This window comes from Contarinia nasturtii, unplaced genomic scaffold (genome assembly GCF_009176525.2).
Source record: "Contarinia nasturtii isolate CC-2019 unplaced genomic scaffold, AAFC_CNas_1.1 Cnas_scaffold_2861, whole genome shotgun sequence".
NCBI classification, from domain to species: Eukaryota; Metazoa; Arthropoda; class Insecta; order Diptera; family Cecidomyiidae; genus Contarinia; species Contarinia nasturtii.
In genome coordinates this window covers 307,588-324,177 of record NW_022200178.1, presented here as the reverse complement: position 1 = coordinate 324,177, position 16,590 = coordinate 307,588, and the positions used below count along the sequence as shown (strand labels likewise).

General features: G+C 34.3%; 1 protein-coding gene across 4 annotated transcripts in view; it reads left to right on the top strand.

The window, feature by feature from the left end:
* The window catches only part of LOC116349318 (protein artichoke), a 134,095-nt gene that overhangs the window by 56,921 nt on the left and 60,584 nt on the right, over positions 1 to 16,590 (top strand). For all 4 annotated transcript variants that reach the window (XR_004201899.1, XM_031780702.1, XM_031780703.1 and 1 more), the window contains one exon: positions 14,167 to 14,217. The gene's annotated coding sequence lies outside the window, so the exon portion shown is untranslated. The remainder of the gene's footprint in view (positions 1 to 14,166; positions 14,218 to 16,590) is intronic.

Here is a 16,590-nt window from a genome sequence, read left to right as displayed (position 1 = left end):
TTGCATGTAAAATCTTAATAAATTGTTGATAAATTTCCTGGTTATGCATAATACCTACTTTGTAAACAAGTTTATGTATGCATAACATACGCATCGTCTTGTACAGTAATTTTATATAACAAACCTAAATATTAATGAATTTTCTCACATTCAACAGCGTTCATTTTTTTCTTATGCGCTCACATTCTCTTTCAAAAGTTTGTATGCAAAATGTTTTTGATGTTTTTGATGATAAACTATGCCATACGATATGCTATTTATGTTTCGGCGAAAGAGAAATTCTCTCAAAACTCTCTCAAAATTAGACACGGAGCTTAGAATCTTAATGAATGAATTCAAATATGGATGAATTGTGTAGACGATATAAATGCTTTCTCCAATTTGGTATATTGTACTCATATCTAAATACTGACATTTTCTCTCGTTTATTTGTGTATTTCATGTTCGTTAACGTGGCAGACTGCGCTAGTATTTCTCTCAATTTTAAATAAAGTGATGATGATTTTGCAGATTATGAGTATGCTCGGAAAACTTTCAAATAACTTTGATTTAAAAACCACCAGTTTTAAATCGTATATAAATGTTGTATTTTGATGGCAAACAGCTTTTATTCATGACATGAAAAAAAGTAACTATAATCGAGAAATTGTGAAATCAAATTAGTACTATGTAAATACAATGCACCTGGATTTTGTTGTTGAAATAGAATTGAGCAAATGGTATTCGAATAAAATTAGTCCAACTCAATTATTCGTTGGAAAGTTTTATTTGACACCAACGATGGAAGGGCAAGAGTTGTTGTAACGTACACAACGATGATTTGCGATATTGTTCTAGGTTTTGTGGGTTGAAAAGGCTGTCAAAAACTTGTAGTAAAATTTCTTGACATGAATTCATGATATATTGAAATAGTTGCTGCAACATAATAAATATAGGTGGAAAAATCTGCACTGCAAAGAAGAAAAGCTAAGAACCGAAGAGCGGAAATCACTTCTAATTTAATACATTTTGCATGAACGCTGTGAAGTCGAATGGAAACTGGACTTTTGATGAATGACGCTGCCGATGAACACCAAAAGGCAATGATGTAATGCACGTACGATGTTTTGTGTGTATGTGTGACGTTCATCAGGTGAAAAGTTGCTTGAAATTAAGTGAAGTAGCCAAAACGTTGAAATTCATTTTATGTCTAATACATCATCACCACATTACATTTCATTCTTTTTTTGTTTTGTGGACAAGAAAGTAAGAGCAAAAACCTATTGAAAAACTTAAGAGATCTAAACAGCAATCTGTTTGCTTCTTAAGTCTGTTCAACATACCTTTTTCTCTCCGTCGTTATTCGGGCAAACATGTGCATGTGAATTGTTGTTTAAGCCTATTAAAGCTTGTGTTTGTACATACTTTGTCCGATAATTATTCAAATAGATTGTATCAGTCGGATGAAACAAAAGAAACGAACCGAAGAAAATGGTCGATCGAAGGGAATTTCGAAAACATTTTCGGAACCAACTACACTTCGATAGGTGTGCTCGTAAACGGTTTTCGTTGTCCGGTTAAGCAATTCGGTCATGTAGTTAGCAACAATAGTGTTGATACTACATTAAATGGGTGTGTTGGACATAAAGCATATGTGTGTTTTGCATATATTTATACAATTTGCGTGTAGAAAGGAAAACCAAACACATTTGCATGATTTCACTCATACTCTCTCTCTCTCTCTCTCTCTCTCTCTCTCTCTCGCACTCATCCCATAGATCTTTCTTTCTATTTTCTCTTCTCCTTCTCTCCTTTTCGTTCTCTCATTTCATTTTTCACCTATACAAAATTTCCATTGAAAATTATACGTGTTTCACCATGTTTAACACATAAATTACTGAAAAGCAGCAAAAACAACATTTTATTCCTTTTTCATTTGCTCTTCCCTAAAACTCGATCACACATATAAAGCATATCCGTTTGCATGCACACACAGAGATACCAATGTGTAAGTACTGGTACATAGACCTGATGCTGGCAACCACAAATTGAATTCTAAATGATTTCAATGCACGACTCGAATTAATCCGATAAAATCCGTTTTTTGTTACAAGTATAGTCGCCAAATGCCAGACAAAAACCATCTCACAAGCACACATACGCACATACTGGAGACACGACCAAGCCTTTTTACTCTCACATTCATCCGTTTGTCTATGGTGTAAGCTCAAAAACATATTTACTTTAATTATTTGTTTGTTTATGCTTCGAACATAACAGTCGACAAAATATAAACAATTACGTTATCACAACACACGAGCACAAGTAGAAAGTGAACAACAGCAACACATAATGACAATGCTGAATGTTGTTTGGAAAACGATAACGATATGCAATGATTACAGAGCAAAAATAAACGCCAATATTTATGTTTGTTTGAGAGATGTGAACTTAAAAAAAAGCAACAACTCCCATTTGTTTTGCAGTTTGAGCTGAGAGAATCGACAATTTTTCTTCATTGTTCGCATGCCTCAGTGAATTCCACCTCTCTTTCTCTCCATGCAATTCAAACCACTGAAATGCAAAAAGTTTCAACATTGTTTGGAATTTCTCCCTTTAAAAGAGATTAGGTTTTATTATCGATTTAATGTGCTACTAATAGCTTTTGTGATGGTTCCACCATTGTTGAGCATGTTCAACACTTCGATTTTGCCGCCACAACTTATTCCATTCGCAAATACCATGCATCTGATATGGAGAGAGAGTATCATGGTTTACCTGAAATGTGATATTTCACTCGATATAGATATATTTTACAGATTTAAAAGCATTAACCAACTTGTTTCAATACGAAATACTATACATGTTTATATTTTAACGTAATTCATTTTAAAAAAAATGAAAAATCTGTTTATTCACCTCTAATGAAATGAAGAAATTTTCCATAGCATTTTGCAGGGAAAAAAATGACACAGAAATTGATTGGAGTAAAAAAAAGCGGAATAAACATTTTAACATAAAGTACTCGGTTCATATGAATCCATTAGAACTAACTCACTCTCTAGTTGGCACTATTTGCTTCACTCTGCTTAAAATTCAGCCCGTAAAACAATTGTTCCAAACTCACATAAATATCGTTTAATTGCCACTACCACTTTATGTATATGATTGAATTACATATATTTTTAATGTAGCATGAAAATGATCCTTTGAAACATAGGTATTTTGTTCTTGTTTAAGTATTACATAATACAAAAATCAGCGCGAACATTTTGCATATTATACATTACAATACAAAAGTGATGAAATAATATAACGAATTTGATACTTTCTATAGAGAACTCGCGCTAAAATTAATACGTTATTTTATTTAATACGCAACAACCGAAAATCGAAAAAGCTTAAAATTACATAAGCCGTAAAGAATTTTTAAAAATATATTTTTACATTTTGCCTGTTCAAAACACTGTTCAAAATAAATGTTTTTGTGCAGCACCCTAGGCGAAGACTAATGAAAAAATTACCACTTACAGTTGTAGCGTGATTTCATTACCCAAATGGAATTGTTTTTATTCGCAAATCACGTTCTCTGTTGATCTTCAAAGGTTTGACATCAATAAATTTTGGTATCAAAAACAAACTTATTGTTGGCAATCATTGTGTGTTCAAAATGATCAATGCGCCAAATAATAGTTTTTAATAAAGAACTTTTCGTTGAAAAATAAATGCAATACAAAAATTCATTTGGTCGAAAAGCAAAAATTCATCACCATAAACCATTTAAAATCTTTTGCTTTGAAATCCATATATCGGATTTTTGGCGCCGAATCGTGCATAATCTATAGAAAAAGTGACTAAAGCTGAAAGTAAATGAAAAACCATCGAATCAAAGCTGGTTTTTTTTCACCGACTTGGTAAAAATCAGCTTAAATTCGATTTCGAATCCAATTAACTAGCTGCCAAAACTGAGCATTGAACCGTACATCAAAGTTGCAGTTTTTTTGTACTTCTCTCCCCCCTCTCTTATTTCAATTCGACTAATTAAGCAATTTTTTCGCTGTATCTCATTCGATGCCATTATTCTCTCGAAAATGACTTTCGCCATTGTGTGATTAGGATCAGAAACTATGTTTTGAACCACATAACGAGTTCATCATAAAACTGGTTCATGAAACTATTATGTGTTGGTGCTGGTGTGGTATAATAAATGGAGATGGGCAATCATTTTTGCGGGCGTAAGAGCGACTCATTTTGACCGATATTTATGGGAATCATCATGTTATCTTGTATGAAGGCCGTATTTTAAAAACTCGATAAAAAAAGGCCGAGCCTTGAATAGTGAGAAGAAGCAAAAAAAAATTCTGATATTCTCCATGTTCAAAGCGAAGTGGAAAAATGAAACGATTTTGATATTTTCAGTAGCAACAAGGAGAGAGATGAACAAAAAAATGTCGACGCGAGGGCATTTTGAAAGCATTTTTTCGCTTGTTCACCGTTCGCGTTCGGGGAGATTGGTTGCTTTTGAGAACGCGCCAAAGTCACTCAAAAACTATTCATGCCAAGTGTTGTGCAAACGTTCGTAAATATCGCCGACTGTAATACATTGTGGTGGAGCACAAAAATGCCCTGGAATATACCGATGAAATCACAAATGAGATTGTTCTCGATTAATTACAAACTATCAGACCGCTGAGAGATAGCGGAAAAATGACTGAACCGAAGCGAATTTGCGCAGTTGTAGCTAAAGGAAACGAATGGCAGCATTTTGAAAAAAAAAAAAAATATGAAAAGTTCGTTATTAAGTGTCGGCTTGAGCTGAAATGAAATGAGTCTACACCATGAAAATTGAACATACACATATATTGGTACATAGATATGGGCAGCTTTATTGTCGTTGTTTCATTTCTCACCGCTCTGTGAATCGTCCTCGTTTCCAGTCAGTTTTTTTGTGGTGCAGGTCATCATTTTTTCCACTCTAAGCTGCTATTGTTGTTGTCGTTGGTCCATTGAATAAAAAAAACTCGATTTGGTTACAAAAGGCCAGGGAGAAGTAAGACTGGGATTTTGTGTTTCTTTTTTGTTTGTACGAGTTTTCTCATTTCTGGCTGCATTTTTTTTAATGCAACAAATGTTGAACATGAATTCATACTACTACAATTTCAGCTTACATATCGACAGCAATGTGAAATGAACTTATGCAAGCGACCATTGAGCCAATGCAACTTGAATCAACTACTGCTTTTTCATGTCGCCCATTTGCACAATTTCTTTTATGCACGTGAAATGCAACCGATTTTTTTGTTGTTGCAGCCGCTCATAAAAAAAGCAGTTTTGTGTGTATTGCTTAATGTGAAACGTAGTTTTATACATTAAGCTATGGAATAGTAAGATATATATATATATATGTTTGTTCAGTGATTTTAGAGAAAACCAAAAAAGATAGAGAGTTCGGGTTTTCGGCATTCGATAGGGCATGAAAAACCCTCCAGACGTATTTTTTATTTTCCCCATAAGTGCTCCCCATTTAATTTTTTCATTCATGGACCCTCTTTTTTGGATTCCACTTTGAAAAATATTTCGATTCCACTCACCATTTATTGAGTGGATAACGAATGGATTCGGGTGGAATTACGTTTCTCCGCAACTTTATTGGGTGGATAAACGATGGAATAAATGAGTTTTACTTCAGTTTTAATTTGATTACTTTGGATCTAGATGAAACTTGTTGAAAAAAAGTTGGAGACACCCGAGGTACCAAATTGTTTTAGATTCCTTATAAAATTACCTTTCGAATGGTATATAAATTATGGAGTTTCCGGCAGGTTTGATGGCGTTTTACGCTGGCCGTTTGGCCGAAATATGAAAAATTGTGAGAAAAATCGGCTTCCGAATCTCATTGCAAGCAACCTAGTTCTATGATTTTGATGAAACTTTGCCAGATGATAGCTCTTGAAGCCCTCTTTCCAACGGTATATAGCTTATTAGCCAATCAAACTTGTGAATGTGTTTCCCAGGTGGCCGTTTGAGGCCAAATTAGTGAAAATATTGGCAAAATGAATTTTCAAGGTGTAATTTATTTTAAAAAAATTGTGGCAAAAAATTCAAAATATGAATGTCGAGTAGTTTGTTTTTCTTAGTAGTACGGTTCCACGTTTCACATTAAGCTCTACGGCCAAAACTGGCAGTGTATTTGCTTTTGCATAGCAGAATTTTTTTCCGGTCGTTCAGACCGTACCCAAATACAGTGAACAAAACTTTCATTTTTTTGCGCCTTTCATTGGATTTCCATTTAACGGGTGATCCATTTATTCTTTTCCATTTTTCACATTGCGCCTTTTTTTTCGTCGTCGCCGTTCCTTCGAATGAATATTTCTAAAATTTATACTCTAACGAACAACGACTGAATGAATTCAAACGTGAAAACGCCCCATTGTAGTCATCACTCATCACCAACGATGACACACACACAAACACGTACACACGCACACACACAAAACCTCTTCTAAAGACCAACGAAACTTTGACCATTTCTCTTTGTGTAATTGCATGAGTCAGGTTGGATGAATTCATATTCAGTTGTTACATGCAATTTTTTTCCCCATTTTCAATCTCGTTCGCTCTTTGCTTCGTATCTGGTTTCTTCTCGTCTTTCGCTTTACACAAGAGAGCTGAATTGGCGATGAAGAATCACAAAAGCTTCGAACAAAGAAGGAAAAATGGATTTTTTTCCAAACAAATTAACTTGTCATATTTTTCGGGTTGTTGCATATTTGCTGCAATTTGGAATTGAAGCAAATGCTCATATAACCGAGAGAAGCGTAGAGAAAATGACATCACTGTGCATTCTGAATGCGATGATGATATTGACGCCATTTTTCACAAAACATACACATTGTGCTCAAAGTGGTGTGTGTGTCACAGTTCGAAAATGTTCAAAAACTTTCCAACATGTGTTGAATTGATAGGTTTCATTTGTTTCCATTGTCGGTTTAGTCTAGAATTAATAGTTCTAATTTTATAATTTCAGTTTGGTTGCTCATTTTTGGCGAGGGATGTGGCATATCAACACTGTTTAACATCAAACAAAATTTGGCTAGTAGATGCCAAAGTTCGCATAGCTTAAGTGAAAAGGACTTGAGCAATTTTGTTTTGAATGTCATTTCGTTGCCTTTTTGCAGAAGCGGTCGGGCTCTCAGTCTGTGTGTGCGTGTGTGACAAAAGACAAAGAAACTGAAGTAAAAGAATAGATGTATGCAGCATGCATATATTATGCTGTAGATATTGTGCGAATGTTGAAATTGAGTTGCTCAAGGGTAAACTTGAAATGAACTCATTCATGAATTTGACTTTTCATAATGTGCACTTTTGTATCGTTGCATGGAATTTACCAGTTTTTGGATGACGAGCTTTTGAATTCGGCGCATTCGAATTCATTTCGTTTTGGTCAATGGGTTTGAATTCGCGTGAACGAGCAAAGTTAATGCTAGAAAAAAAGGTTTCCATTTTAAATCCCCTTGCAATGCCGACCGAAAAGTTTTCTGCAAAACTTTGAAATTTCGTTAACACAAAAGATGTTCAAATTCTTGTGTTGCCAATGCTTTGCATGTTGTGCATTTCTCTCTCTTTCTCTCTTTCTCCTTTCATGACATCGAAATGAAAATTCATTAACTCCTTCAGCATCACATTGAAATGAGTTTTCGTTTCATCGGTTTTTTTTCCCTCCCGTTTAATCAATTTAATCTCAATCTATTTAGTTGTGTAATGTGTTGCTTGGGTAATTTTGATACAAAAATTTCGTGTTGCTGCCAAATGTGGAAGTAATGCGTCTGAGTAAAAGATTCATCGCGGTGAATCTTTCGTCGAAATTGGCAAAGTTTTTCTGTTGAACAACTTTGAATAGAATATTCATTAAACGCGCATTTTCATTAGAAATCGTTATTAGGTGGAATTTTTCTTTGTTTTTTTCTTTGTTTGTGGACAATTTCCCGTTTATTTTACTAATTTCTTATTGATAGCACCTAAAAAAAATTCTTCGAAAACAAAGTTCAGCTCTTTTTTTTAAGTGTATTTAGTTTTCGATTTTGAGTAAACTTACTGCTTCAATCGAAACCAGTCGTTGCAAAGAGCAAAACCGAACGGATGTAATTTGTAATGTCTTATGATGACTTCCCAGTTTTCAATTGATAATTAAACGTCATAAACATGCACGCGCCTCGCTCCTCGTTCATTGCGCTAAATGTTATCAAAAAGATTGTGCCGGCGCTACCTTCCGTTTTGGTGACATTAAATTGAGCGCTTAAAAAACTATTAAAATAATGAGTTTTACCATATTTCTTGAAATCTCTTTGCCAGCTATCTTGATAGCGATACTAAACCATTGTAGATAAATACGTCGAACAATGTGTGTTTGTGTTGTTTCAAACAATTTGCGTTGTGATTCGAGGTGATTGCGATTTATTCAACACCTTATGTCGTTCCATTCACGAAAATATATGCGTATGATTACTGTTTTGCATCAAATCACTCGTCGTATATAGAAATGTACACGTTGTTGCCCATTCGCAGCAGTGCGAGCATTTATTATTTCTAAACCATGTCTTTGTTTTTCGGATTGATCCTCCCTCCACTCATCGCTCATGCGAATGTGACTCAAACAACACATCATTCACGTTCCACGTATCGCACATAAATAACCGGATAGCTTTGGATTGAAATGGCAATTTAGATGTTATTGTCAGAATCAGTGGGAGTAAGTGAGCGAAGATGAATGAAAAAAATGAACAGTGGATAGAAGGAGAGTGGAAAATGGTGGCTTTTGAAATGTCTTGAAGTCAAAACACACCGCAAAAGTCATTTCTTACCGTTATTTGTGTCAAGCTTGAAGCTGAACATGTGAGGTTTTTATGTGCACATTTCACTATTAAATTGTTATCTTAATGCGATTCATCTTTGGCTTATACGGTTGCGTACGAACGTACACATGAAAGTCAACGACGACATGACCCCGCTTCCTCTTCTCGCTTACGCTTATACTGAGCTACCAACACCACCACTGCCTCACACCCCATTTCATTCGCTTCAACTTCAAAAACTGTAACATTTTTCCACATACGTTTAGTGAATATAATCTTGAGGTATTTGTAAAGTTGTTCGTATAATTTGTTCATCTTCATCGCAAGCGAAAGCAAACTGCACCTGTCTGTGGCAAAACAAGTACTGAAATTTCAAAAGAAAGCTTGAACACGAAAAAACCAACTCATGTTATGCATATTTCAACTATTATATTTCGCATACACTTACATTTTTCTTGGTTCTTCTTCCTCATCGTTGCTGATGATGCTGTCATGGAAAAAACATTGAAATGCTTAACATCTTCGCATGAAGCGAGAGAGGGAGAGAGGAAAAAAGTGACATTTTATGCTATACCATGCATTTTTCAGTCAGCGTGTTGAAGTCACTGACAACATTTTATAGAGAGATAGTTGCGCATTTTTCCACTCAAATCCAAGCACGTCATCTATTAGAGAATATGTATTCAACAAAAATGGGGCAAAAACATTCGTTTATTTATGCAAACACACACACACACACATTCACACAATTCACGCAGAATAGAAGAGAGGGAGGGCAGTCAATGAATTTTCTACAATTTTGAGATCATTCAAGTAAATATTTTGAAAATCCATCGATGCGAAAGAGAAAGAAACGAATTGGTCTGCATTCGACAGCACATTGCATTTTTACATACATTATGCAGCACGTGTGTGTGAGAGAGTATGTTGGATTCTATTATTATTAAGCAAATGTTTTTGCATATGACTCACAGCCAAATAAAGTACAAACGATTTTCTTGTGATTTACCCACAACTCAGAATTTCATGCACTTTTCCAGTTCAAATATATTGAATGGCAACATGTATTTGTACACTTGTTTTGCATGCATACATAAGCCTGCATTTGTATGCCAAAAGGTAATTTTCTTCTCGGCACAATATTAAAATTGCTGATGTGGAAATGTTCATTTTAATGAGAACTTCAATTACAGAAAACATGATGATTCAATTTAGATGACGTTGATTCACTGCTTATGACTCGCTGTGTCTCTTTCTAAATCTGACTCACAGAGAATTCAATACGAAAAATAAACCATTTTCGAAATTTTTCTATCACATGTTAAATATACGTTAATGAGGTCTAATCTGTCAATAACAAAAACATTCAATAATGATGGAGTGAAACGTGCTCCAGAATTTATCGTGCAGCATTTTTAAAGACTTGAAAACAAAATTTATTTAATTTAAATGAGAAGGATTACTTGTATTTCCAAATGGAATCAAATGACACATTTCGTCAGCTTATCGCTGTGATATGTGATATTATTTCATTATTTCAAGTTTCATGTTCACAACATTCAATATTACCAAATAAGATTGATTCAATTAAGAAGTACCATGATATAGAATACATATACGTTTCAAATTGTACATTTTCAGACAGCAGAAAATCAATTCATCTGACTGAGCTGAAAGAGAGGTGCTGCGTTTATTATTCCAAATTTCCTGAGAGTTAATGAATCTCGCTCTCTCTATCTCCATCATTCCCCCTTTCATACGTAGGCAAGGTCAAAATTCAAATAATTCCAATAAAAAATTCTTGGCATATCGATAGAATCTTCCACAAGTCCATTCTGTCTAGTGGCAACCTCTATTTTTCTGATAAACTCAAATATGCTTTCTTTATGCTCAAATATGCTCTCCCTTCCTTTTCACATTTTAATATCATACAAATGGTATCTGTCAGATATTTGATCTGATTGAAAAAATCTTCATGTACAATGTGTGGTTTTCAATATAACCCATTAATTTCATAACTGGACGTCGACCCATCAAATACCATATGAATTGATACCACCAAAATACTATTGATTCTTCAAAATGTATATTGAAAATTTTGAAATTATTCTGTTGCAAAAGGCATGCTCGCCAAAATTCATTTTGATCTCGAAATTGCGTAGAACATAATCCCAAAACAGTGAATTGATTGCAACTATGTAATGGTAGCACCTACAATTAATGGTTGGTCACATATGTTAAGAATTCGGTATCGAAATCGAACTATTATAATGAAAACTGACAGAGTAAAATAAATGAACAGTATTGATGTCAGTTTTCACGATCGACATGATGAATTGATTAATTCCACATAAGTCAAAGTCAAAGCAATGCTCTTCAATTTAATATTGAGTTAAAATTTCATTAAAACTGGGCAAAAGTGTAAACGCAAACAACCATATCAATTAGTGCAAACAATGTTGCCGAATAACACATTGTTGAAATGAAAATAATAATATCTGCAGTAATAAATTGTATGTGATATACATACGCAACTCGTAAATGTAATAACTTTTCGACTGCATAAGCTTTTTTATTGTCGGTGAGGTGCACCTTTAGCGTATGCAACTCGAGTGCATCGAAATTCTCGCAAAAACTTGAGAATGTGCTGGTATTTGAGTGGTTGTACTTGTTATTATGATTATTAATAAGTAATAATTCATTGCTATTGGCAACACTGTTTATTTTGCATTATTGAAGTAAAGCTAGTATGTATAAAGAAACTTGACAATCTCGAGAGCATTTGAAGATGAAACAAACAAGAACAAAGAAAAAATCACAATTATGTATTTATTTCAATTTGATAAATGTATTTCAACGGATGGTCACTAGATCACGATGAAATTTTTTAAATAAACAGATTGCATACCGTTTTTCCGACTCCACCGCAACAAAAAAAAACAGTTGTTTCAAAATGTTGATGTTTAAATGCGATGAAAATGTATACACAGAATTTCACTTCCTCTCCCTTGTTCTCTCGGTTTTTCTCGTCCTTTCAAATGAGTTGTTAAAAAAATTTCATTTGCCATGATTGATGGATTTCAAATTCATTAAAGTATAAAAGGATTTAAAAAAAAAACATTTGAAAATTAAATTTGACGGATGAATGATGCTCACTAAATTGTGTGCATTTCATAAGAGGCGGGTATGTTAACCGTACAGGACCATTCAATTAACAAAATTAAAATATTTCCAACTCAATAAATTCGTTGGCTTTTTACGTTTAATAAACTGTAAAACCACATCACTGACATGCACCAACAAAGATTATTTTGGCCAAAATTACCTAGAGGAATAAAAAAATAAATAGAATATTTTTTGTTAGTGTTTTGTTCGTTGAAAGCCTCATTATGTGAGTTTGGAAAAATTCAAAATTAATTCGTAAATATGATTTGCAGTAAATTTCAATTGATGTTTTTATAATATGTGTGTTTCATGTTTCGCATATGTGTATTTGTACATTTTCATTTCGCCAATTCTGACCTGTTTGAATTTACTTACAACCCCATATTTGTAATTAGCATGACCATTAAATATGTAACCGTAATCTGATCGAATCAATTCATAAAGTAAACAGATTGTATGCGTGCGTGTGCGAGAGACTGTGTATGCACACATAAACTACGGCCCTTCTCAAACTTTCGAAATCGAAAACAATAATTTAATTTCATTACATGCATCGCAATTGAAATTTAATCAATACTACAAATGCCCTCAACGCATGCATATATCCACATCCATTGTTTTACATTATTTTGATAATACATAATTTCATCAAACCTCTCTCACGAATAAATATCTTCTCATCACCTTTTACCAGAGTATTGCTCAGCGCTGCTGCCATCCAGAGCATATTAAAATATCTTGCTGAGAATGCGTCGTCCGTTGCATGCGAAGGTACGTAGCAGTTTATACATCACAGCGAACAACAATACATGCATGCTCTATTCAATCGTTTGAATGTTTTGAGTCACATAATCGTGAAGAGAACAATGGATTCATTCTTGTTCGCTGTGATGTATAAACTGCTACGTACGTTCGCATGCGACGGACGACGCATTCTCAGCAAGATATTTTAATATGCTGTGGATGGCAGCAGCGCTGAGCAATACTCTGCCTTTTACTATCGAGCTTTATTTGTTATACAAAAATATAGCTATTGTTTGCAGCGCAAAATAAATAAAATGTTCCAGATTTGAATCTAGCAGAAATAACACGCAATGAATACTCTGGAGTTTGGTTAAAGAGAATTTTCGAATCATTTCAAAACATATAATTCCTCGAATTCAATAATGTTGCTCAAGTTATCAATTTCACGAATTTACTCATTAATTATTTGCATGACTCATGGACGGTAACGCAATTACATTCGGTATTGATGGTCAATATCTTAATTGAAGTCTTGACTTTGGTTTTCATTTCAATGAATTCAATGTTTGTTTGAGATTGCAACTGATTCTGTGGAATTTCACAATTAAATGAATTCTACCGGCACTGCTTCATACAAAGTAGATAGAACATAATATTCTCAATGCTATTTGCAGTATTGCGGTTCACTTGTGCAGTATTGTTTAGCTGTATTCCCTTGTGGAAAATTTGAGGGGTTTTTGGCTAAAGCCAACTGATATTGAAGTTGTTTTAAGTTGATTTGGCTGATTTTTCAGTCAATCCTAGTAGAGAAAAATACAACTTAATTCAACTTCAATCGCAGTTGACTACATAGACAAAAACGTCCCAAATTGATCATCTGTTTAAAATGACATATAAAGACGACTAAAGTCGACTGGGTAACCAGTCAGTCAGTCATTTTTTTCACACGGGATTATATCATTAAGAGACTAAATTGTCCAAATCATTTCGTCACTATGCACAAATATAGAGAATATTGTTTCAATAACAATTGTATGTGCTTCTCCTTTCTTTTTTCTTTAAGAAGACCTCACCGATACACTTTTACAATACAAAGACATTTGAATACATCTTCAAACCCGTTTGTTTGTTTGTTTGAGTACATATTGCATTTCTGCAACAAACGCATTCGCCGTTGGAATGGAAAAATGTGAAGCGGAATAATTAATTTGAGCTACATTTCAAAGCAAGTGCACTTTCTTTGCCATCAAAATGGAAATATTTGTTTGAGTGCGGCGGAGTCTTTTGTTTGTACGCCTTTTTGTGTGCTAATAAGACATTTTAATTGGTTTATTTTATTAGACGATTCATTTTTTTCAAGCAGAAAAAAAACATACTTTTATTGTTGCAATCGACAAAAAAATTGTATTTTTCTTTCTATTTACAGAGGCAGATTCCACTTGAAGAAGGCTAGACGTTTTGGGAGAAAGCAATAAAGGTACATTTTTAAGTAATAAAAACCGAAGTTTTGTAAACAATTTTTCACTCTTTTTCAATTGTTTTGCGATTCTTTTTCGAAATAAAAACGCATCATTACTAAATAGAAGAGGTGTAGAAAAATTGTGTAGGTTTTCCAAGAAATCTAGCCGAAAAACCATGTTTTTATGGCGTCATTTTTGGAATTCCCATGGTAACTGCTGAGTGAAAAAAAGATTGCCAATTATTTTCATGATTATGGTTATGGCATGATGCTGATAAAATAAATATTTGTGTATTTTTTTTTCTTCTTCGACAAAAAAGGGGTTGTTTTTTGTTGTTATAATGGTCTGTTTTTTTTTCTTCTCGTTGTTCACTCCAGTTTTTACATGACGCAAAATTTTTCGCGGCGCTTTTGCATTTAATTGGTTAATTACGCGCTTCTTTTATTGTCTCAATCGCTGATAAAGAATGAATAAAAAAATTATTCAAAGTGAAAGTCATAAATTCTTTAACTGCAAAAAAAAACAAGCAATTTGCCACTTTAATTTACAGTAACAACACCAACAGCCAGCAACAAAAAAAAAATTACAATTTCTACGAACGACACGCATACAAAAACAAATATATTTAGCATAATGTGCATGCGAACCTCAGGCGGGCAGCAGAATGGCAAAAGAGAATAAGTACATTAATGTACGTATGAACGTCAAGTTGCTGCTTGAATGAAGCCCAATCGAGCGCTTTCACTTCTTTTCTCATAATTCTTTTTTTGCCACCGTTATTTGGTGTACGGTTCGTTTTTTCTTCTCTTCTTGATATTTATGTATAATTTTATTGCACATTAATATACAGATCAGAAGTTGCAGCCAGTTCCTTTGCAAGCCGAGACAAGGTTATGAATGGTCTTTGATATCGGCGCACCATTAAAAGATGGGAAACATTAAAAAAGAGCCGAATTAGAGTGAGAGAAACTGAAGCCGAAATGTTTCTTTGTACGCAAGAGAGAGAGAGAGAGAGAGAGAGAGAGAGAAAGAGAGAAAGAGACATGATTTACAGTTTAAGTGGCAAATATTTCAACTTATTGCCACTCGGTTGGCGGTCGATTCGTTTTGTTGTTGGTGCTTTCATTGCGGTTTTTTCTTCTTCTTCTTGTGTTCAACCTTTACAATAAAAATTCTCGGTTAATTTTCAGTGCGATTTTTATGTATCCGACTTTGCGCTGAATTTTTATGATATTGTTCAAAGTGTTTTGCACAAGTGGTTTGTGGCGCGAAGCGCTTTTATATACATTTTGAAATGCTTAACATAAAAAAAGTAAATAGATAACTTTTCTCCATTTCGATGAGAATCTTAAAATTTAATATTCGCTATAATTGTTACACACAATTGAAATTGAATCTACCTCACACTTTGCAGCGTCAAGTTTTATCTAAACTTGAAACAGCATTCATACGGCCGCTATACAGTCTGATTGGGATATATATTCAACAGTGACAGTAAAGTAAACAGATTTTTGAAACAAAACTTTCTCGACGCTTGAAAAATTAAAATATTCATTTTCCCGTTGAAGATTGACTTTACTTTGTGTACAATATTCTCAAATATTCGTACACCAATTCTGGACTCAAAAGCCACACCAAAAGCAGACTCTACTTGAAATATTTTGCCTGATCCAAAGCAGAGGAAAAAATGGAGAGGAAAAAAACACATAATTGGAGCACAACAAGAACAAGACATGAATCAAATTAACCTTAAAATCATATCAAAAATCGTTAGCTGCATGCGTTGGCAAGTGAATCCCTTGTCAAACATAACACAAAGCAAGCCTGCTCTGTGCCCCCTCCCACCCCCCGTTCTCCATTGATTCTTAAGCGAACGAAAGAGAGTAAATGAAGTGGTACATTTGTTTTATTTGAAAATAAGCGTGAGCATATTTTAAATTCGCGTTCAAGTTGGATGTGCAAACAATTTTCGTCTCGATTTGAATCTTGCAATGGGGCCGGAGAAAGAGATTGAGTAACTAAATGTTGTTTGCTGACTACGTTTTTGGCATCGTGACTACATGCTGTCGCTGCCAATGTGCGCCAAGTGCGACGAAGGTATAATGTACAATGTGCATAATTAGAATGAGACGAAGGAGAAAAGGCGAAAAAAAAGAAAACGAATACTTTTACTTAATTGCACCAATTTGTGTCTTCGAAAGCAAACCGGGAAAAATCGCAATGGAAAAGCGGCCATCGGGCGATGCTGCCACGATTTCTATATTATATCTACAGAACGACAGTACCGAAAACTCAAGCCGGAAGAAATGAAAACAAAAGCGGAAAATTTAACGCACAACAACCAGAGAGAGAGAGAGAGAGAGAGAGAGAGAGAGAGAGAGAGAGAGAGA